At 37.9% G+C, this 22,516-nt stretch overlaps 1 protein-coding gene across 4 annotated transcripts in view; it reads left to right on the plus strand.

Moving 5' to 3' along the window:
• The first annotated feature begins 15,496 nt into the window (after positions 1–15,496).
• The window catches only part of LOC137642534 (microtubule-associated protein RP/EB family member 1-like), a 65,301-nt gene continuing 58,281 nt past the window's right edge, over positions 15,497–22,516 (plus strand). The window contains exon 1 of one of the 4 annotated variants that reach the window (XM_068375165.1): positions 15,497–15,623. The gene's annotated coding sequence lies outside the window, so the exon portion shown is untranslated. Of the gene's footprint in view, positions 15,728–15,747; positions 15,901–22,516 lie in introns of those variants that run through there. The other 3 variants (XM_068375163.1, XM_068375164.1, XM_068375166.1) reach the window with 3 other exon arrangements.

Here is a 22,516-nt window from a genome sequence, read left to right on the forward strand (position 1 = left end):
CCGAATGGTGTTCCGTCACCCGTGACGTTTCATAAAAGACTTGGTCAGGTTTGAGCTCCGCCAGGTGAACAGACCCATCTGTATTGGCTCTGGGCCAGCCCACCACCTCTGTCATTTGCCCTCCTACTCTCCGATGCTATCTGTTTGGCTACTCGCCGCGCAATAACGGTAAGACAGAATGCAATTTATCAAAGCAAGGTGTGCCAGGAATGCCTGTGTCTAACGCACATTGGATCCAGTTCTGGTTATGGCTCAGTGCTTCTTTACCTGCACATACTCCCGATAGTCTGGCCTATTCTTTCCACTTCTCCTCTGTCCTCATACACCTAAAAACACTGAGATTACCAAACAATTCTTCTTTGTTCAAGGGGTCAACTATTGCACTGTAATTGTTCAGTGGTTGCTTTCCCCTTGGTAAGGGTAGAAGAGACTTTGGCTATGGCAAGCAGCTCTTCTAGGAGATATTATTCCAAAATCAAACCATTGTCCTCTAGGCTTGGTTAGTGCCATAGCCTCTTCTGTACCATGGTCTTCCACTGTTTCGGAGTAGAGTTCTCTTGAGGGTACACTCGGGCACACTATTCTATTTTATTTATCTTCCTCTTGTTTTTCAGAGTTTCTTTAGTTTATAAATGCCAAATTTATTTTAATGCTATTACTGTTCTTGAAATATTTTATCCCAGTTGATTATTGCTTCTTTTGTAGTTTATTCAATACCTTGTTTCCTTTCCTCGCTGGGCTATTTTTCTCCGTCGGAGCTTTTATGCTCATAGCTTCCTACTTTTCCAACTAGCGCTGTAGATTATCTAATAATGATGATAATCATCATCATCATCGTCATCTCCTCCTATGCCTATTGACGCAAAGGGCCTCGGTTAGATTTCTCCAGTCGTCTCATCTTGAGTTTAACTTCGATACTACTCCACTCATCATCTCTTACTTCACACTTCATAGTTCTCAGCCATGTTGGCATGGGACTTCTAACTCTTTTAGTGCCTTGTGGATCCCAGTTAAACGTTTGGTGAACTAATCTCTCTTGGGGAATGCGAAGAGCATGCCCAAACCATCTCCATCTACCTCTCACCATGATCTCATCCACATATGGCACTCGAATAATCTCTCTTAATAATAATAATAATATTAACAATGATAATAATTATGATATTATTATTATTATTATTATTATTATTATTATTATTATAGAAATGATAGAAATTATAATAATCGGTATTCTAATAATGATAATAATAATGATAGTAATAATAATAAGACAATTCCTATTAATCACTGAAAAATTGCATCAGAATAGAAGCGCCTACTCTCTGCAACAGCAGAATCACGACTACCGCACAGGGTGGGGGGGGGGGAGAACCTCTTGTCTGAAGAGCGCTATATACTTCTTAAGTATTCTAAACCCTGCGGCACCGCAAGGATTAGCAATGCATGTGGTTAACAAACCACTACCGTCCGGATATTCTGCCGCGCGAACATCGTATGAAGGCCCTCGTTGATCTACATTGATTTCTAAACCGCACGGACGAAACCGCACGATTTCAATTCGCTCGTTTGAAGCGATATTCGTGGTTCAACTGTTGCAGAAGGTATGCGTTCCTTTTCTGCTGCTATTTTTCAGTGATTTATATAAATTATTATTATTATTATTATTATTATCATTATTATTATTATTATTATTATTATTATTATTATTATTATTATCATATACTGTAATAGAAGAGGCACACTAAATGAAATAAGAACATAATTATACAAGTGATTGTTTTATTTTTCATATATGATACGTAAAATGAATTTGATTCAATCTTGTAAGAGAGAGAGAGAGAGAGAGAGAGAGAGAGAGAGAGAGAGAGAGAGAGAGAGAGAGAGAGAGAAGATCGATCAGTGTTTTGCAATGTTTCGGTCATGTTAAAAGAAATGAGTATGATAGTTGCTGAAAAGAATGCACAAGCGGGTAATGTAATGAGGAATGTTGAGAGAATGACATAGAAAGAACTAAATAGATGATGTACAGATGAATAGCTACTGAAAACGAAATGCACCCAATAGTAGTGTTTCCATCATCATCATCATTATTATTATTATTATTATTATTATTATTATTATTATTGTTGTTGTTGTTGTTGTTGTTGTCGTTGTTGTTGTTGTTGTTTTTGTGTAGGTCCAACCTTTGCGTAGTTGCTTTTTTTAAGCACCCTGTACATTATTTACACAAAAACCAGTCTCTCCTTTGCGTCCTCCACTCGAACCAACACCGCCAGACTGAGTATTCGGTACTGATGCAGATGAACCGCACTGTAAACAAACGTTCGTGTTAAGATATGCTTTTTAGCGGACATATTTCCGTGCGGAAAAAAATCCGTTCATGTGAAGCTTGATTTCAGTATCCCTCTCTTGAAGGAGTTGGTAAAGTGTGCTCTCTACTCTTACCATGAGGACAAATACCAGCAGAGCGGGTACACCGCTGCTACCCATAGACCTTGCTGCTACCCACGAAAGTGAGAGTCTCAGCCGTATATGGTGAAGTATGCTTAGACGAGGCGCCCAAAACTCCAGACAAGACGGATGAAGTTAAACCTGTTTTGTTTAAAGACTGTCTGGTGATAGATCTTACATATTACAACACACGCTGCTCCAGACATTTCTCTGCAACTGCTTCAGAAACCTAAACCAAATTTTTTTGACTACTGTATTTGTAAAAATCTTAACACTGATATATGAGCAGACTGATTTTCTGAGCAGGCCTAAATTCAATCACTTTCCAGCTCTCACCTATGGGTTTTGTCAATCAATTCCAGCCAAAGCGTGTCTTGTGCTGATGTGTTCCAAAGGGTTTTAAGAAACGGCTAATTGAATCTAGGCCCGCTATAGAGAACAACGAAATAAAAGATCATAACTTCAAAGATTTAATTAAAGAATTATGGGTAATTTTTGCCGCTGAGAGGAATGTACAAGGGATATTTATCCAATTGAATATGTATTGTTTCTTTTTACATTCGCTAAGGAAGAAATATCCTTTAGGTTGGTTAATTTCTTATTGCAGATTTTGTCCCAAGAATGTCAGATTTGAGCAATATGGTTATGAATTATGAAGTATATTAGACATGCATCAAACAGTTATTAATATTAATTTCATTGTAACTATAATTTGTCATCTGCACTTCGAATGAATTTTGGTGGAATCACTTTAGTCGGCAGTTACTCTGCCATTTGATAATTATATATGCTGTAACATCAGATCCCATAAAAATTGTTGAGATAAAGAAAAGAATAACGCATAGTATAAGCTTAAGAACTGGTAATAGTCTAATTTTTAAGCTATTCAAAAATGAGCAAATGGCAGGATTATAATCCCCACAGGCGTTATTAAAAGTTTTATTTAGATATAAACATACTTTCAAAGACTAAAATATCCATCTTATTTGCAAGTGGACAGGTGTGTCTAAAATCGTGTTACTGAAGCAGTGCTCGATGGGTCTAAGTGTTGTAAAGAGAGTGTATACACCCGACTATTCAGTAGGTGTGTAGGCAAAATGGGTGTATGCTACCTAGAGAAGATCAATCATTAAACGGCCTGGCCCGGCCAGTCCTTAAAAGATCATATAACTTTAAAGTGGTAGTGTCTCAACAGGTGTCTGGTGACTAGACAGCCCTTCTCTTTACATGTAATAACGTTTTCTGTATTAATTTTGTGCCAAAGAAACCGAATTGTTTATACGAAATTGTTATAGTAATGTGATTCAGTATTAGATATGACATGTAATTAACTGGGCCTGGCTATAACTCAGTAATAATTTCCACTTCTATTGAACTTATTGGACTTGTTGAAGGTCAGTGAACACATGTGAACCTTATCTGGATTTTTATAATAATTTCTGCTGATAAATATGTAAAATTGTTATTTGTTTAGTCATTCTTGCTCCCAGGTTAAAATGCATCTCTTTAAAAATTATTTCCTTCGCCTTCTCAGTCTCAGCCTTGTAGATGCACTTGTATTTTACTATCCGTCTAACGCCTGACGATTCTATTAGTCGCAGGGAAACCCCTTAAGGTTGAGTGTTAATAACTCCTTAACAGTCTCTTAGAAATGTGTGTTGCCATCGTAATTCGAGATCATAGTATTTTGAAGATGCCGCAAAATTTACCTTTCAGACATTGAATTCTCAGACAAGCATATCAACCTTGCATCTCAGCTTCCCTTTCACGTATGTTCACCGTAGCTTCCCATTATATTATCTTAATAAGTAAGTAATATATTTCATAATTTGGTTTTCTAGCGATCTTATTCTATTCTGAGAATAGGAAGAGGCAACAAATCATTCATTCCTTTATTGTTTATTTCATTCACGAATCATTTCTTTGAGTTAGGCTGTTTTCAACAACAGATATACGATGTAGGTATTTAGTATTCTGTTGAATTAAATCACATGTAGGCTACAGGTAGTGATTGTTGTGCGCATACTAGAAAGAAAGACCATTATAGGAAGGGCTGTCGTGGCTCGCCCGTGTCCCTTGGCCAAATTTTGTTAGTTATAACTAGTTAAAACTACTAAAAATTTGTTTCAAATGTCAATAACTGTTATACATTATACACATCAAAAATATTTATAGTTAAATGCAGATCCATACATTTATAAAAATACCTATAGTGATATCCTGACATCCCAATAACATTTGAAAAAGATAAAAAGTGCTAGTTTTGAAAAAGGAAAATATTACACGCTTTCAAAGAAGCTTAATAAATGAAAGTTACGAGATGGAAAACATCACATCATAAGGGATCAGAAAATGCTGGGTCCTTTTCCTTTCCTTACATTAGATGAAATTATCTCTCTCTCTCTCTCTCTCTCTCTCTCTCTCTCTCTCTCTCTCTCTCTCTCTCTCTCTCTCTCTCTCTCTCTCTCTCTTTTTTTTTTCTTCATAACAAAACCACTCCATTCAACCATCTCTTCCTTTTTATTAAAAATGAAACCGTATTTTTGGTTAGGTCAAGTTGTAATAAAAACAGAGGATATTGCAAATATTATCTCACCAAATGGATAGAACATTGGAGATAATAGACATCTTCAGGAAAATCTGTAAACTTAGGACCTTTTTGTTTCCAACCATACGAAGAATAAAAGATAATGAAAAATCAACTGAGTTTAAAGGTCGCTCATGAATGGCAGAGGCAAGGGACAATGACACTGCCATAGCATGCAGGACAATGCCCTAGAGACTGACCATATATTATATGATCAGCGCCTAAACCTCCTCTCCACCCAAGCTAGGACCAGGGAGGGCCAGGCAGTGGCTGCTGATGACTCAGCAGATAGACCTATAGGCTCCCTCGAACCCCCCAACCTTAGCTCACAAGGATGGTAAGGTTGCAAACACTAATGGCACTAACGAGTTTGAGCGGGACTCGAACCCCCGACTGGCGTTCACCAGACAGAGACGTTACCAATCAGGCCACAGCAACCATTTTATTATTAGTTTAGGAAATGTTTATGCAAGATGCTCGTCTAACAGCATATGTATTTTTGGTTCAATGTAGGAGAGAGAGAGAGAGAGAGAGAGAGAGAGAGAGAGAGAGAGAGAGAGAGAGAGAGAGAGAGAGAGAGAGAGAGAGAGATAGACCTTTGTTAGCAATACAGTAAACAATATTCCGTTTATCCTGGAACTGGTGTGTCATGGATAAAATTGTTTTGGAAAATGTGCTTTCTTTTAAAGATTTCAACTAATCGAAATACAGCTTGAATTACATATTGAAAATTTTTAATATATATATATTTTTTTTAATTTTTGGCCAACAATGATATCACTGGGTAAAACTAATTACGCTGAAGTTCTTAGAACATCATTCTGTGGAAAGTGGCAATGATAGGGCTAGGTTTATTGTAAGTACCATCGACAGATAAATCTATTACCAATCACTTTAGAAATGTGAACTCACTCAAAGAACATTGCTTAAAATAAAGATTTATACACAAAATCCTTTTAGAATTAGCAATGTCAAGGTCATAGTTATTTTTGGGATAATTAATTAAATTTAAAAAGGCATCACAAGTTTCTAATTGTGTTTTATAGGCTTACTGCCCATCATGAAACGAGTGTCTAAATTACATTAGCATATGGAGGTTTTAAAAAGAATTTAAAGAGAAAACGGAATAATCAATATAAACCTACAATTGGTTGGTTGATAAAATGAGTGTTTGAGATACTACCGCTAGTAGTCAGTGGGCTGAGGGGGCTCACCTTGCACCCCCCCCCCCCCTTAAAATTGAAAAAAAGTGCATTTAGGTTGTAGCTTTCGATCCATATTTTCATTTTTTTAATGTTCCAATTGAAAAAATACGGACTCACTACCATTACTGAGCCACTTTCTTCGATGACATCATCGAATTTTGCTGCTGCCAATTTTGGGGTAGGGGAAACCAAATTAGACATAACTCCGGACTGAATGGTCAGAGAAAGATAAATGACATATCAAAATGTTTGCTTTGGGCCTTTCTAACAGATAAAATAGACAATTTGCAATTATGTTCAATAATTAGGTCACCAGAGGTCAAAAGGTCACCAAATTTGGGGTCAAGTGAAAATTTTAGGCACCTCCATAAATGGAACCCCAGGACCTCCAGACCAATATCTGATGACATTTTCTGCCTTATTTTATCTCTAGAGACCTCAGCAAATAGAATGATACCCATTAAGTGTACTTATTGGCCAAATCGTGGAAATGAGATGTTATGTAAAAAGGTAAATTTTCAAATTTGTCGTTTTTTAGCCTCAAAATCGTAAAACTGCTAAAGCTCATAACTCTTCTTACAGAGGGGCTACGGAAATTATTTTGGTGTGTTTTCCCAGATTTTGGGGTCAGAGAATCCAAAAAAAGCATTCTCAACAATGTCAACTAATTACATCATGCTGAAATTCAAGATGGCCGCCACTCTGGACGCCGTAATTTTGACTTGGCTATAACTCCTCCATGAATGCAGGAAGAGAGATAATATTCGTGTCCTCACCCAGGTTCTTGAGATTACAGCATCCAATAAAGGCAGTCTCAACAAGTCTGTCAGTAAATTTGGGGAAAGTTACATAAATCAACAACAGAAATGCTTTATTTGAAGGTTACAGCAATCATGAATGAAATAAATAAAACTGTACATGAATGTACAATATACTCATATGATGCAAGACCTCATTGGGAAAATTCACACTGTGTTGCTTTGGACTACAGAAAAAAGTCAACCTATGCAAGGTATAAAGTTTGATAGTCTACTTGGGTACCTTTGGGTCCACTTTTGATTAAAGGAAAGGCAATTATTGGAAATATCTTGTGATACAAGGGAGGTCCTTGGTCCTTCGAGCGTGAAATCTACCATCTTGTTACTTGAAACTTTCTTAGTCCAAGTCAGACCCACTATCATCACTTTCATAGTCATCATCAAAATTTCCATCACTTTCATTGTTTTCATCTAGGCTTTCATCATCAGACGTCTCATCATCGTCCATCATCTCAAGTATAACAGCCATACTTGTAGGAACTGCAGTTCCCTTGAACCAACAGGGATCTAGGTTTCCATCCTTCATTATCCAACCATGGTCCACAGCTGGATGAGGGACCTGACCTCAGGTTTGGGATAATGGGCACGCTTCCATATAGCAACCTGATAGTTCACCTCCTGATATGCTCATTTAGACACTCTTGGTGGCTGAAGAGATGAAAGATCAACATTCTTCTTTGAATCCAGCGACTGCCCACTGCACTTTAACTCGAGTATTTGGTATCGAAGCTGGTCAACTTCCTTTGTCTTAGTTTTGGCAGAATACATGGTGCAGGTGAAATCCTCAAGAGCAAGGAATATTTCATCGGTTACCTCCCATGACTCCCCTAGGCAACGGAAGACTTTTTGGTACTTTGGGCATTTCTGTAGAATTCGCAGCAGTTTTAACTTGACAATTCCTTTAAAGGCACTTGTCATATCGCATCTACTGAATGCATGCAGACCAAAGAGAGAGGCACAGTAAGTTGGTGTGAACCCTTTCAATAGTTCTGTGACATCTATGAATCGCCTTCTATTCCCAGTGCCAGTATCAAAAAGGAGTTGCACACCTAAGTTTGGAGCATAGTACAGAAGTATGAAGAATATGTCACTGTCTGGACTTCGAACCCGAACAGATTTGTATCTTTTATCCTTGGCATATTTTGAATAGTGAATGACACGTAAATCATTCTCTTCCTGGGTTGAGTCAAGAGATTCAGTTTGAAATGCAGTCGCTGGATTCAAAGAAGAATGTTGATCTTTCATCTCTTCAGCCACCAAGAGTGTCTAAATGAGCATATCAGGAGGTGAACTATCAGGTTGCTATATGGAAGCGGGCCCATTATCCCAAACCTGAGGTCAGGTCCCTCATCCAGCTGTGGATCATGGTTGGATAATGAAGGATGGAAACCTAGATCCCTGTTGGTTCAAGGGAACTGCAGTTCCTACAAGTATGGCTGTTATACTTGAGATGATGGACGATGATGAGACGTCTGATGATGAAAGCCTAGATGAAAACAATGAAAGTGATGGAAATTTTGATGATGACTATGAAAGTGATGATAGTGGGTCTGACTTGGACTAAGAAAGTTTCAAGTAACAAGATGGTAGATTTCACGCTCGAAGGACCAAGGACCTCCCTTGTATCACAAGATATTTCCAATAATTGCCTTTCCTTTAATCAAAAGTGGACCCAAAGGTACCCAAGTAGACTATCAAACTTTATACCTTACATAGGTTGACTTTTTTCTGTAGTCCAAAGCAACACAGTGTGAATTTTCCCAATGAGGTCTTGCATCATATGAGTATATTGTACATTCATGTACAGTTTTATTTATTTCATTCATGATTGCTGTAACCTTCAAATAAAGCATTTCTGTTGTTGATTTATGTAACTTTCCCCAAATTTACTGACAGACTTGTTGAGACTGACTTTATTGGATGCTGTAATCTCAAGAACCTGGGTGAGGACACGAATATTATCTCTCTTCCTGCATTCATGGAGGAGTTATAGCCAAGTCAAAATTACGGCGTCCAGAGTGGCGGCCATCTTGAATTTCAGCATGATGTAATTAGTTGACATTGTTGAGAATGCTTTTTTTGGATTCTCTGACCCCAAAACCTGAGAAAACACACCAAAATAATTTCCGTAGCCCCTCTGTAAGAAGAGTTATGAGCTTTAGCAGTTTTACGATTTCGAGGCTAAAAAACGACAAATTTGAAAATTTACCTTTTTACATAACATCTCATTTCCACGATTTGGCCAATAAGTACACTTAATGGGTATCATTCTATTTGTTGAGGTCTCTAGAGATGAAATAAGGCAGAAAATGTCATCAGATATTGGTCTGGCTGGTCCTGGGGTTACATTTATGGAGGTGCCTAAAATTTTCACTTGACCCCAAATTTGGTGACCTTTTGACCTCTGGTGACCTAATCATTAAACATAATTGCAAATTGTCTATTTTAACTGTTAGAGAGGCCCAAAGCAAACATTTTGATATGTCATTTATCTTTCTCTGACCATTCAGTCCGGAGTTATGTCTAATTTGGTTTCCCCTACCCCAAAATTGGCAGCAGCAAAATTCGATGATGTCATCGAAGAAAGTGGCCCAGTAGTGGTAGTGCGTCCCTATTTTTTCAATGGGAACATTGAAAAAATGAAAATATGGATCAAAAGCTACAACCTAAATGCACTTTTGTCAATTTTAAAGGGGGGTGCAAGGTTAGCCCCCTCAGCCCACGGACTATAGAGAGTTACGGGGTCTTTTGACTGGCCAGACAGCTCTACATTGGATCCTTCTCTCTAGTTACGGTTCATTTTCCCTTTGCCTACACATACACACACGCACACACACACACTAAATAGTCCGGCCTATCCTCTGTCCTCATACACCTGACAACACACATTACCAAACAATTCTTCCTCACTCAAGGGGTTACAACACTGTAATTGTTCAGTGGCCACTTTCATCTTGGTAAGGGTAGAAGAGACTCTTTAGCCATGGTAAGCAGCTCTTCTAGGAGGACACTCCAAAATCAAATTTGCATAAGTGTTCCTTTTTAGACAGAGTCTCTTCAATATCAAGGAAGAACACTATCAGTTCCAACACATATATGTAAAATGCTGAAAACTGAGGGGACCATTTTCTGAACACAAAGGTCTCCTCTAAATGACCTCCCTATCCCGACCGGTATGTGTCTGTATGAAGAATTGTGGTACTGAGACTAAGAAATTTGATATCATCTATGACCTGGGAATTCTCTTGCAATGACCAGGCACACGAGCGCGATGGTATTGACTGAAAATTTTACAAGTAGGCCTATTCAACAATCAGTTTTGCTGATGCTGTCTTTGATTTCTTAACCGTTCAATGATTCCAGTTTATAAAGGGAACTGAGACGAAAACAAGAAGCCTATTCTCATTGGCTTTCAGCGTGGCAAAAAGAAATTATGAATGTGAATTTTTTCGCTGATAAAACCATTTCTTCTGTATTCTGTATTTAAGCCATTGTTTTGATAATAATGTTTATAATAGAAAAAAAAACATATAAAAGGAAATTCAGGTCTATACAAAACCTATCTATACATTTTTATTTAGTATGTATTTTTTTCGACTTCTGACTCGAGTTAGTTTTCTGTTATAAAATCAATAAATATTAACTCAAAATTGTCAACCTTATCTCTCAAAATATTCAAATTGATAATGATAATTACTATGATAGAAATGATGATGATAATAAAACTTACATAAAAATCATACCCTTTGCTCCTAAAAATAAAAATAAAAGCGTGATTACTAAAGGGAAAAGTCATATATATATATATATATATATATATATATATATATATATATATATATATATATTTATTTATTTATTATAAGAAATATTCTTCACAGGGTTTGACTAACGTGAATCTAACTAGTTCGCCAACAGCAGCCCATAAATCAGAGAAACCCTCTCACCTTATGCATTTTAGCGGGAAATATCTGGCGTATCATTGGCTGATTCTTAATCCGTTCTGATTGGTGGATGTAAGTGACGTCATACATTTGTATTTTTATGAATGAATTTAACTAGGTACGGGGTAGAAAGCTATATTCATTGCAATTAAATTGTGACAGAAAATTATAATTTTCAAGGAAATGTACTTAAAATGATAATAAATTACATAACTAATAGATAATAGATCTCGTTAAAAGGTATAAGATAAATGAATACGTCATATTCGAAGGAATGCTTGACTGTGTTCTGGCTGCCATGATAAATTTGAGTATGTTAAGCTGTAGTCCGCGAAGGCACCAACCAATCACAGTCGAGAAAGTTATAGCCAATGAGAGGACTGGAAAATCCCGCCAAAAGAGTTGGTGGATTTATTCATAATCCTGTCCAAATTTTATTAAGATTATTTCTTGGGAAATAAACTTAAAAAAGGTTTTACATTTAGTAATAGAATAAATAATAATCTTCTTGAAGGGCATAAAATTAATAAATACGCATATTCGAAGGAATGCTTCCTTGTGTTTTTGGCTACGATGTTGTGTATGTTTGTGTGTGTGAAGCTATTGTAACTGAAGGGAACCGCCAATTACAGCTGAGGAAGATTTGGCCAATCACAGGGCAGGAATTTATTGCCAAGAGAGTTAATTGAGGTGTTAATGTGTTGCTGTTCAAGAAACCTGCCCGAAACTTCATAAAATCGCTCTATTTACTATTTTTATTATGAAAATACCTCGTTATTACATCATCAAGGGTAAGGATAAATTTACCAGCTTGTACAGTATTTGTTTTTGAGTGAGCTATTAATTATATCAAGCTTATATAGTGAAATAAATATGTTACTTTAATTCGCATTTTATTCCATTAATCATGTGTTTGTTTATTGGGAAATATGTCATCATAAAGGGTAGGGAAAATATCAGCATCTTTTCACATAAATAGTGATGTAAACTCAGGAAATTTTATGGGAACGACCTCTAAACAATCATTTGGTGATAAAATGGATCCTAAATTATTGTATGTACAGGATGAAAAAGGCCCCTTTCAGAGTGTGGGGTGAGTGTATGGACAACCAAAAATATCTCGTGTTAATTTGATTCGTTTGTCAACAGCAGCTCATAAGTCAAAGAAATCCTCGCACCTAATGTATTTCCTTAGCAGGAAATAATCGGCATCTCATTGGCTAATTTATCTTCTGTTGTGATTGGTGGTTGTATGTGACGTCATGGAATGCATTCAATTGGGAGGTAAAATATCTATACCTATTGTAGATAAATTGAGGCTTAAAAATTACAATATTCATAAAAATAAACACAAAGTATAATTTATATTTTGGTAAAATAAATAATCCGAGTTGTTCAAATGTGTAAGCTAAATAAATACGTAATTTTCAAAGGAATAATTAGCGGGACTTTGGCTACGATATAAAAAGTGTATGTGTGAATTTGTAAATAAAGGCAACAACCAATTACAGCTGAGAAGATACAGCCAATCAGAGGACTGGAATATACAAACATGAGAGAGTTATGAGAATTTATGAGTTGCTGTTCAAGAAACCTGCTCGAATTTCCATAAATCGTTTTCCAATGATCGAGTTAGGAGGGACGGGCCTAAATAGTTTTTGTTTTGAAGGGAAGATTAGAGATTTGTATATGTCCTCCCTTATAAGATGTTTTAATAACATATTTTATCAGTGAGATACATTCTAATAGCCAAATAATTATTATTCTGTTTGCTAGTTTGAATGAAGTTTTGAGTATCATGTGGCTAATTTTCTATATTTAAATAAATACTATTATTCTATCGAACTTATGTAGTGAAGGAACTATAGTGTATGACTGTACTTCGTATTTTGTTACATTTCAAGTTTAATGTAAATTATTTGAAGGAATAATTGACTCTGGATCAGAAGTCCAGTGGTAAATTTTTAGGGATAATTCTTGATAATAAACTAACTTTCTGTGAGCATGTAAATATGACAGTTAATAAAATTGCCAAAGTAATTGGTATCATATATAGATTAAAAGAGTATTTCCCCTTATATATTATAAAACAATTGTATCACTCGTTAGTATCTCCTCACCAAAATTACTGCAATACGGCGTGAGGGAGTAGTAGTAGAAATGTCTTGCAACCATTAATTGTAATTCAAAAAAGACTGGTAAGAATCATAAGCTCCAGTGATTACTTAGCTCATACATCACCACTCTTCCGGTCTCTCTCGATATTGAAGCTGGAAGACACTTATAAGCTCTCCTTAATGAATATGATGTTCCAAACACTTATTTTGAACAAATTTCCAGATTTAAGACGAAAAATAAATCAGGAACAATCAGTTCATCCATATGGAACAAGAAATTCAAACTTAACTCTTCCTTTCATACGTATTAATAGATGCGAGCAATCGTATCTATACCAAGGTATTAAACTTTGGAATACTCTGCCCGCTTATCTAAAGGCACTCCTTAGCGTTCGATCTTTAAAGAAATCATATACAAATCTCCTGTTATCTGGGTATTAAGCTTTATTCATAAATATTAATACTTGCCTACCTAACCACAACGCAAGTATGTTTCATTGTTTAGAATATTTCTTATTTGTAAAACTAATTCTTTTACTGAGTTTTTTGCTTAGTATCTACAATTTTTCAATGTATATACCATTAGCTTTCATATACAATCCTTCTTTATCATATAAATATGCATTTCCATTTGTTTTTAGGCTAAGAATCTCATTTATATGTATCTACTTGTATACATATGATTATGTATATGTATGCCTACATTTTGTATATCTATATCCATATTTACTTTATTTATTATTTTTACTTAATTGATGATATTATTTTAGTTGTATTATTGCCCGAAGAGCTCTGCTCCACATGGGCTTGGACTGAGTCTTTTTTTCTTTTTGTAAATCTTTGTATGTAAATATTTTTTGTCCAATAAACATTATTATTATTACAACGTTAGGAGAGAGAGAGAGAGAGAGAGAGAGAGAGAGAGAGAGAGAGAGAGAGAGAGAGAGAGAGAGAGAGAGAGAGAGAGAGTTTCGAACATTTATGAGTTGCTGTTCGAAAAAAAACCAGCCCTTGATAGAATTATATTCTATCGCTCTAGTTAATGTGGTGAAGTAGATTTTAAGCTTTTAAGGGAATTGCAGTTATATTTTTTTCATAATATATAGAGACAGTTCTTTATAAGATGTTTTATATCATATTCTATCAGAGGAATGAATTTTGATTATCAAATCATATTTATTTAGAATAATGCGTCTTATGGGCGTCATAAGGAGTAGGGTGAACTTTACATTTTGTCTAAATGACTGATTAATTCTGTTCGCTGGTTTGAATGAGGTCTTAAGTAACACGTGGATAATATTTTTCATTCAAATAAGTACTATTATTATTTTGTGAGTAGATAGTGAAGGAGCTGCATGACTGCAATCCGTATTTTGTTACATTTTTAGTACAATGTAATTAATTAGTCGAAGGAATAATGAAATGTTTTGGGCTGACCAGATTTTGAGAATTGACGGGACACCTAATTTGTACTGTAACAAACAGCTGTTCATTATAAGTGTCAAGCATTACAATATTGCAATCAAACATGTTTTGCAGCTTTAAAGGACAACTAGAGTTATTTGCCATAATATATTGAATAGATTCAGGCATGATGAAAACCTTTCCACACTCCTTTTAATATTGTTTTTCTAATTTTTGTTAATATATTAGTTTTCATTTGTCATATTTTGTACTGAAACCAACTGCTCCCAATAGATGATGTTTGATTTCAACTCGGGACAAGATGATTATCTTATAATTTTTCACATATTGAAAATACGGGTCAAAAATATTCCGGGGAGGATCGATACGGGGCAAATGTCATAAATATAGGTTACCCTGGTTGGAGGTACTTATATGAATATAAAAGATAGACTATAATAAACCGAGACAATACCAACCATTGTTAAATTAGAAGCTTTTGAATAACAAAGGAATATGAAATTCAGGCATGTGAATGGATACAGTACTGAATTATAAAAGGCAGGATTACAAGCTACTGGAACAACCTACACCATACAATATTGAGGATATATTAGCGACAGTGGTCTGCAGGCAGTAAAAGGTAGAATTTGATGTGTTAAAACAAATGTGATTCACCACACAATCCAAACAAAAAAAAGAGAAGGCTGGTGCAAGAGGTACCAAAAGACAAAACAAGGAAACCTTATACAGACTGCTGAGAAGAAAGTGTTTTAAGGTGTGTCTAATATACGAAATTAATGTGGAATACGCAAAATAGTGCACAAAACAAAGCCTTACAATGGAATAGTCTTACTTGGCAAAAGTCCAAAACAACTTAAAAGAAGGTAAAAACTATAAAGCTGGTGGGAAGAGTATAGATTTAAATTTAGACTAAGTACGCAATTCAACTGTTATAAATTAGGCCTGATTAAATATGCTAAATCCAACATACACCCATTGAAGAGAAAGTGAGGATATGATCTGAGCTTTAAAGAGAAGAAGAAGAAAAAACTGAGCATATGTTTGACTTTGAGTTTGAATGCCGAAAACTTCCGGTAAGTAAAGATTGGTAAACATCTTAAAGTATAGAGCCAGACACACTACAGGCAAACAAAAGAAGCAGAAATTAGCACATAAGAAGCCCAGCGAAGGAAGCAAGGTACCTATGTAATAGATATTTGACATGTGTTTTAGAAAGGAATTGCTGTCATAGTAGATTTAGTCAATAATAATAAACTGTCCCAGTTTTCACCTTCTTGAGTAGTGAGGCCACACCCTGCATTAGTTGTGAAGTGAGCATCGAACGATCAGGGTCACTCCGTGAAGTGTAAGGTACATTTATTAATATAATATTAAATGGCATGTAACTAGATGGTTATTACTACATTGTGAAGCTTGCGCAAATGTGTACCGTAAGATCAAGAATAGCTTAACCTTGGCTATCAGATTCCAGATTATCTCTGTTTCGGTATCTTAGGCAACTAGATGAAAATAGTAATTTTCATTGCCAGTCCACTGTGAAAGTGAGTGAGAAACCATAGAAAAATGGGGTTCATATGTTTAGCCGGATTTACATGTGACCGAAGATGAATATCATACATCTTACCGTATGGTAGGCTGTCATGTGTTAACTTTTGGAACTTGGTAAAGTTTCTCCTTATGGCCAGGATAACTTTCACTAAGGTTCTTGCAAGCTGCCAATATTTGGCATGAAATGTTATAATAGGCCAGTTATCTAGAGGTAACCTAGATCAGCCCTAATCATTAGGGACCAGGCTAGGTTGTGGGTGGTAGATCCAAGTCTTAAATCGTGTATCCCATTGAGAGAATATCTTTAATAAACCTATGAGTTTTTCTCTCAATGTGTTACCATTTTTTAGCCTTTCCAATTAAATTTTGCGGGTGTATGTATGATAGCGGCCAGCTGTAGGCCTATGTATGATTACGGGTGACTTAGAATACGGCAGTGGTAGGGGGGTCGCAGGGGGGCGTTAGCTTAAGTAGGTAAGGACACGTCTTGTGGGTTAGGTTACGGGGGGTAATGTGGGTTATTTGATGTCAATTTTTAATCCAAATGGGAGGATCTGGCTGCTGATATTCAAAGGCTCCAAATTTTGTTATTTATACGATGTTTAGATTTTAACATTCACAACTTATTCGGTATACAGTACATGCTGATGTGAATATAATTTTAGGGGCCTTTGTATATCAGCGGCCAGTTCTTCACACTGATTAAAAATTAACATCAACTAACTTGAACCTTTCCCCACTAACGTAACCTACAAGCCGTGTCCTTACCTAATGGTGGGTGGGCTGATGCCCCCCTGCAACCCACCTTACACTGCCGTATTCCGAGTTAGACGTGATAATACATACAGATGGCTGCTATCGTACATAGACCACTAATTTTATCAAGTAACCAGAAGTTCGACCACATTTTACTTATTTAATTTCTACCACCAATTAACCTATATAAAGGGACTAGTACATCTTTTAATATTACCTCATATTGTGAACTTGCCGCCCTTCTTTTATTAATATCCAAGGGGAAAAAGAAGTAGAACTTTGAATGAAAGTGGGGTTGTATGTACGATAGCAGCCACCTGTATGTATGATGACGGCTGATTAATAATACAGTAGTGTAAGTGTGGTCACAGGGGCCGTTAGCCCTCCTTTAGGTAAGTAGGTATGGACACGGCTTGTTAGTAAGGGTTGGGGGGAAGTTTAGTTTAGTTGGTGCCCATATTTTATGCTCGCAGGAGGAACTGGCCGCTGATATACAAAGGCTCCTAAAAGTTCCTTTGTGATTACTCACAACGTAATTACAGTCGTATTTTCTTAGTTTTTGATATTGGTACAGTGTTTACAATACGACTGGCGTGTCTTCCCGAAAAACTAAGGCACAGTTACACTTAGGACACTAAACTCCAATGGAAAGTACTAAATGTTCTTAAAGAAAACTATTTACTTGATCAGGAGTACTACTATGATCTCCCTGAAACCGTCCGATATCCCCAAAATATGAATACAGTACAATAACTGGTAATATCACACGTCTGCATTATGGAAGATGTTGCAATTGTACTAAGCTTATATCTCAGAAGGAAGGCTGAATTCTAAAATTGCAGTTAATTGGATGATTTCAAAACAAAGGAACCAATCGGGTTTAAGAATTGTAACCAAACCCAAAATTCAAAACTGAAGAAAAAACACGATTCATTCATATTTACCTACTATGCGTTTCCCAAAAACAAGCAACACTTGCTTGACACCATAAACATGTCATTTGGATAGCATTATTATTATTATTATTATTATTAATTGCTAAGCTACAACCTTAGTTGGAAAAGCAGGTTGCTTTAAGCCCAGGGGCCCCAACAGGGAAAATAGCCCTTTGAGGAAAGGAAAGATTAAATATTTTAAGAACAGTAACAACATGAAGATAAATATTTCCTATATAAACTACAAAAACTTTAACAAAACAAGAGGAAGAGAAATTAGGATAGTGTGCCTGAGTGTCCCCTCAAGCAAGAAAACTCTAGCCCAAGACAGTGGAAGACCATGGTACAGAGGCTATGACACTACCCAAGACTAGAGAACAATGGTTTGATTTTGGAGTGTCCTCCTAGAAGAGCTGCTTACCATAGCTAGAGAGTCTCTTCTACCCTTAACAAGAGGAAAGTGGCCACTGAACAATTACAATGCAGTAGTTAACCCCTTGGGTGAAGAAGAATTATTTGGTAATCTCACTATTGTCAGGTGTATGAGGACAGAGGAGAATCTGTAAAGAATAGGTCAGACTATTCTGTGTATTTGTAGGCACAGGGAAAGAACCGTAACCAGAGAGAAAGATCCAATGTAGTACTGTCTGGCCAGCCAAACGACCCCATAACTCTAGCGGTAGTATCTCAACAATGGGGATAACTGTATTCCTCTGTATACATATCTATTTTCTGATAGATTCAATCAGGTATTTTGTACAGTTGTCTCAAGAAGACATACAGTAAAAGAGCATTAAATATTTAATGTTGGCTTAAACTTTAATTATACCCAAAATTGTAGGCTAATCAAAGTATCAATTTGTGTTTGATCGTACATGTAATACAAACCCTCAACCTTTAATTGAAATACATCATCAGTGAAGCTGGAACGGTCGTTAGATATTTAACAAGATAAACGTACTGTAGTTGGTAGTCAGGTGGTGGGTAAGCCCTACCTAACCCAAGAGGTAGAGCAACCCTCACTTTGATTTTGTGTATACCTTAGTACAGACGTACACTACTGCACTCACTAACTTAGTTGTTTTAACAATACTCTACAGTAATTGCTTTTCCTCACCTTTCAGTATGTATGTGTTTGGTTTGCATGTCTGGCCCCTAAGCCAGACATGCAGCTTTGCCCTGATAAAGAAGGCCGCCAGTGTGGCTGCTACATTAGTAGCCGGAGGGGGACTCTCCTTTTTACTTCTTGGGTTTTGCAGTGCGAATGAATGCTTGCAGTCAGGAGTGTAGGGAGTGGCCTCCTGTGCAGTGGGCAGAGTTTGCTGAAAAGAAGAAAATGAAGTAAAAAAAAACTTGGTATCAGATGCAATGCCAAGCTGATGCCGAAGAAGCTTTTTAGCTCCTTTTTCCATTCTTTGGGAATGAAGCCGGGTGTTTCCCTTGCAGCTATCTCCGAGGCTGTCCTCTTGGGGGAACCAATTGTGGCAGGAGAGACTGGCCCCCATCCTCCAGGAGTGGTTCTGAGAGGGTGTTTGTATAGCTCCTTCCTCTCTCTACCATGTACCTCCGCTGTAATTACAGTAATGTTGACGACCCTGGCTAGAATATAGATCTGTCTTGGTTGTAGCCTTTGCTTGTGGTGGATGGTGCCCTGTCTGCGGAGAAACTTCTGTAATGCTTAAATCTTCCAGAGCCCAGAAGTTGTCTAATGCTGCTTTGAAGGAGGTGTTTGACAGACACTGTTACGACCTTCCTCCTATTGGTTCCCCTATGAAGACTATGTCTAGTGGTGAAATCCTCGACTGTGGGAAAGAAGATGATTGTGAAATGTCCCCATCCCCCTTTACCTCTCTTCCCATGCTTGTCGTCCCTACGAAGATGATGACGAGACCACTAAAGCACAGGACAACTGGTTGTTCGGAGTCTCAATAGACACTTAACAATTGCCCTGCTTAGTTTTGTGGGGTAGTAACGCTACACTGAGGCCTGACCTTCAGGAAACAAGCTTGGTGTCGGTTTCCAGTGCTCGCATGCAGGTTCCTAAGGATCATAATATCAAGAGACTAATCCAGATTGTTGCTAGTCAGGACTCCTGTCCCTCTTCATCCTTGGGATGCTCTTGGGGTACTTTGGTGGCTGGCTAAGTGTTTGATGAAGATAGCTGCAAGGAAGAAGGAAATCTTAGCCGACGCTTCAGATTCTTCCTATTGTCTGGAACTACCTGTCCAGTGGAAGGGGAAGCACCCCCGTTTTGTTCACATAGTGAGGATTTCCCAAGCTTCTCCCTCCAGAAACAAGAAGTCTTGTGCTTTTAGTTTTTGTTTGCCATGAGATACAAAATTATGGACAGCTTGGTCGCACTCCTTATGAAACCGGAAGGCTCACATTCCCAAATCTTGTTCTGAGCAGCACTACACGAGTCCTGTAAGCAGCTCTCCTCCCGAACACAATCATGTTCACCTCGATTAACGGGCTTGAGCCCCATCGGCACGAGCAGCCTCAAACAAGAGATCTCGGTCTTGCTCCCAGGGAACGTAGAGAGGAAATGATAGTGTGTACCTCTTAATCTCCGTTGGTAAAGACCAATAGTGGTCGGTCTGCCTGACAACGCTCCTCTCCTAAGAATTCTCCAGTCTCGTGGAGACCAGAATTCTACGGAGGAGACATCCAGGCTTCTGACCCCTTGGGCCAAGGGATCGAAAGCAAGAGATAACTCGTCTTTCCTCCAAATAGAGGAGGGGAGTTTCATCTACTGATGCCTCGGGCGAATGCAGCGCGATACAAGAAATCTTCTATGAAATGACGTTCTGCTTCTTGCAGTTTCTCTCCTGGTTAGATGGGGATGCTTCTGACTCATGATCTTGGTGCAAGGAAGTCAGGTCCAAGATCAAACCTGCTTTTGAGGATGATGAAGGGAGAAAACGTTCAGCTCTAGAAAAGTCACCCTCCAGGGAATCATTCTTGACAAGTGTATGCACAGAGTGACTCCGTCAAGGGGATAAGTCACGCTTTGGCTGCTTGGCCTGAGGATTACTGGCCCGGTTTGGACTTAGACCCAGATAGGTCCTACGCCAAGCCGGTGGAGACTCCTCTCTGCTGGTAGGAGGATCTTTTGGTCCATCAAATTTGTTCACTGCAAATCAGGGTCCCTTGGTAGGACTGACAGAAAGTTTCATTCTGTGGAAACAATGTTATAGCTGACAAGCTTAGCTGGAGAGGCCAACAGGATAGGTCAGTCCCTTCATCCTCAATTGTCGGGCACTCGTGTGACTTCCTTGGGTTTCCCTGCCATAGACCTGTTCACAAACAGTTTGAACCACAAACTCCGTCTTTTAGCTTGCCAGTACTGGACCTGATGGCATTCAACACCCCTGGGATGGAATGGATGCATACCCCTTCCCTCCCTTTTGTCTGATCTGAAGGGTGCTCAACAGGATTCTAGCCACACCTAAACTCCAGCTTACCCTGGTGGCACCAAAGTGACCCCATATGGAGTGGTACTCAGACCTAGTTTTAACTCCTCGTTGAAGAGTCTCGGAGTTACTGCTGAGGCCAAGACCTCCTGTGCTAGCTTAATGTTAGAAAGCACCACAAGCTGACATTCCTATCTCCTCACTGGTGGAGACTATTCGGTTCCTTCTCGGTAAGAAGGGCTTTTCGAGAAGAACTGCGAGAAAGATGTCAGGCTACCTCAGAAAATCCTCCACTGCAGTTACAAGGCCAATTGGACAGACTTCTGTGCATGGTGTTTGGGGAGAAGGACATCCCTCTAGTCTCGGCGTCCATATAGGTCATAGCAGACTAACTCGTTTTTCTCCGAAGGGACAAGGGATTGTCAAGACTAGTGATAAAGGGTTACCTGGCCACTATAGGCCAGGTCTGCCCTTTCAAAGTGCTAGACCAGGGGGTTTCCAGAGAGTTCTCCATGCTCATGAGGAGTTTCAAGCAATCTAGTCCTCCCAAAAATGGGTCATCCTCAACGAAGAAAATCCTTCTTCCTTTTTCTGGCATTTGTGTCCAAGAGCTGCCATCTATTCCGCCACAATTCCAATCTCGTGTCCTCTATCTCTTCCTAACAAGCTGGGTGTAGGACGACTCTCTCCTATCTGGTAAGGACACAGTGACTTATCTTTAGTCCTCTTATGGAGAGCCAAAGACTTCCCTACACCGAAAGTGAATAGATAATAATATCCAAGAACAGTTGTTCTGATCCAAGGAGAATCCGGAAGTACTGTACCATCCCGGTTCGTGCACACGAAGTTAGGGATATCAAATTACAATAATCTTAAGGTACAACAGGCAACCTTCATTGCTCATCCCATAATTGCCTGGATAACGTTATTCTTTGTCCTGCAGTAGCCACTGAAGTTGTGTTGAGAACCTTGCTTCATCACAGGACAAGTTGCATCCCATCCAAGATAGTGGTTACAACAAATCTAAAAGGAAATGTAAAATGTAAGGGTATTAACTTTTTCCCTAATTTTGGATGATGAAGTTGCTCCATTATGTGGTGGATCAGATGCTGGCGACACTCATGATTGAGTGAATGAAATTGTTGTTATTGACAGGTTTTGTATCGAAGCACAGTATCTCCCTTATTCTTCTAGATGAGGGGGAGGATGGAGGAACTGTATGAAACATATTTCTCATAATGATCATACTGTACATACAGACACCATATCCTTACAGACTTAGGTTCTTCCATGACTGCCTACCAGTATCCTGGT

Source organism: Palaemon carinicauda, chromosome 6 (genome assembly GCF_036898095.1).
Source record: "Palaemon carinicauda isolate YSFRI2023 chromosome 6, ASM3689809v2, whole genome shotgun sequence".
In the NCBI taxonomy this organism is placed as follows: Eukaryota; Metazoa; Arthropoda; class Malacostraca; order Decapoda; family Palaemonidae; genus Palaemon; species Palaemon carinicauda.